The sequence below is a fragment of the Engraulis encrasicolus genome, chromosome 6 (assembly GCF_034702125.1).
Source record: "Engraulis encrasicolus isolate BLACKSEA-1 chromosome 6, IST_EnEncr_1.0, whole genome shotgun sequence".
Classification (NCBI taxonomy): domain Eukaryota; kingdom Metazoa; phylum Chordata; class Actinopteri; order Clupeiformes; family Engraulidae; genus Engraulis; species Engraulis encrasicolus.
Genome location: NC_085862.1, coordinates 1,276,618 through 1,279,117, shown reverse-complemented (window position 1 = coordinate 1,279,117; position 2,500 = coordinate 1,276,618). Strand labels below are relative to the sequence as shown.

Genomic DNA, 2,500 nt, shown 5'->3' with positions numbered 1-2,500 from the left:
TCTCCGCCTCTGTAACAGCTGCCAAAACGACCTACTACAACGACAAGATCAGCAACACTACAGACCCACGTAAGTTGTTTTCTACATTCAAGTCACTGCTCAACCCTCCCCCCCCTCCTGCGCCCTCAGACCTGAAACCAGACAACTTTGCCACCTTCTTCACGGAAAAGACGGCAAATATTAGCAAGCAATTCTGTGAGCCGACCTCCCGCCCAGAAGACACCCCCGTGGGAAACACGCCGACTCCTGCAACACTTAAAGAATTCACTCTGCTCTCTGAAGAAGACGTTTCCAAACTCATCACAAGAAGCCGTCCCACTACCTGCCTACTGGACCCAGTGCCCACGAACCTTCTTCAAGACATTGCCCAAACAGTGGTCCCAGCAATCACATCCATCATGAACTCCTCACTCTCCTCCGGCACTGTCCCCTCCGCCTTCAAACAAGCAAGGGTGACACCACTACTGAAGAAGCCTACACTGAACCCTGCTCATGTCGAAAACTACAGACCTGTCTCACTGCTTCCCTTCCTATCCAAGACGCTAGAAAGGGCAGTTGCAAAGCAGGTCACCAACTTCCTAAACCAGAACGGATTACTGGACCCAAAACAATCTGGTTTCAGAAGCGGACATTCAACTGAAACTGCGTTACTCTCAGTGACTGAAGCTCTAAGGACTGCAAGAACGGAAGGACTATCCTCGGTCCTCATCCTACTAGACCTGTCTGCAGCCTTTGACACAGTCAATCACAAGATCCTACTGAGGATACTCACAGCCATGGGAATCACAGGCGTTGTCCACTCATGGTTCAACTCCTACCTCTCTGGACGCACCTTCAGTGTGTCATGGCAAGGGAAACTGTCTACGACTCACACCCTCTCCACAGGCGTACCCCAAGGATCAGTGCTGGGACCCCTTCTGTTTGCAATATACACCTCCTCCCTGGGACGTGTCATTCAAACACATGGGTTCTCCTACCACTGCTATGCTGATGACACCCAGATGTACCTGTCGTTCCGTCCAGATGACACCACGGTTTCGGAACGCATCTCTGCCTGCCTCACCGATTTGTCAACATGGATGAAGGACCACCACCTACAGCTGAACCTGGCCAAGACAGAGCTCCTGGTGATCCCAGCTAAAGAGTCGCTCAGTCACAACATCAACCTCAAGATAGGCTCCACCATCGTGACCCCAAACAAAGTCGCCAAAAACCTTGGCGTCATGATTGATGATGAGCTGTCATGCTCCAACTACATCGACTCAGTCACCCGGACCTGTCGATTCCAGATGTCCAACGTACGGAATATCAGACCTGTGCTGTCACAATATTCTACACAACGACTGGTGCAGGCCACTGTCCTGTCCCGCGTTGACTACTGCAACTCACTCATGACAGGCCTACCTGCTTGTGCGCTAAAACCTCTGCAGATGATCCAGAATGCGGCGGCACGGTTGATATTCAATCAACCCAAAAGGACCCATGTTACTCCTCTATTTATTGAGTTGCACTGGTTACCGATCGCCGCCCGGATCAAGCACAAGGCATTGACCCTTGCCTACAAAACCATCACAGGAACGGCCCCAGCTTATCTGAAGGACCTACTAACGCCCTATGTTACTGGAAGAGAACTGCGCTCATCCAGCACAAGCCGCCTGGCTCTGCCATCCAGTCGCTCTAGGTACTCCCAGTCAAGATTGTTCTCCGTTGTGGTACCCAAGTGGTGGAACGGTCTCCCAGAGGCAGCAAGACTAAGCACATCTCTTGCAGCCTTCAAGAAACAACTGAAGACCTTCCTCTTTCGAGAGAATCTACTAGACTAATGCTTGAACTGGCCTTGCCCCAGGGCAGACTCCTGACATGATGTTTAGTTTAGTTAGTTTGTGTGTGTGTACTCGTTATTTACTCTTTAATTAAAAAAATAATAATAATAAAATAAAATAAAAATAAAAAACTAACCCCTCTGCAACTGCACTTGTTGTTCTGTATATCTCCTGTGCACATTGTATTTGCTTGTGATGTTGGCTTGAATATGTCCTCTTTTGAAAGTCGCTTTGGTTATAAAGCGTCTGCCAAATGCAATATAATGTAATGTAATGTTATCAGACAAGGACTCTAGAGGAGAGGAGAGGAGAGAGGAGGCGTTATCAGACAAGGACTCTAGAGGAGAGAGGAGAGAGGAGAGAGGAGGCGTTATCAGACAAGGACTCTAGAGGAGAGGAGAGGAGAGAGGAGGCGTTATCAGACAAGGACTCTAGAGGAGAGAGGAGAGGAGAGAGGAGAGAGGAGAGAGGAGGCGTTATCAGACAAGGACTCTAGAGGAGAGAGGAGAGGAGAGAGGAGAGAGGAGGCGTTATCAGACAAGGACTCTAGAGGAGAGAGGAGAGGAGAGAGGAGAGAGGAGAGAGAGGAGGCGTTATCAGACAAGGACTCTAGAGGAGAGAGGAGAGGAGAGGTATTTATCAGTATAATATTTATTATCATCAGGTGTTATCAGACA

General features: G+C 49.2%; 1 protein-coding gene across 2 annotated transcripts in view; it reads right to left on the bottom strand.

Annotated features, from left to right (window-relative positions):
• vamp4 (vesicle-associated membrane protein 4) overlaps window positions 1-2,500 on the bottom strand; it is a 50,506-nt gene that overhangs the window by 6,394 nt on the left and 41,612 nt on the right. The gene's annotated exons all lie outside the window — the stretch shown is intronic.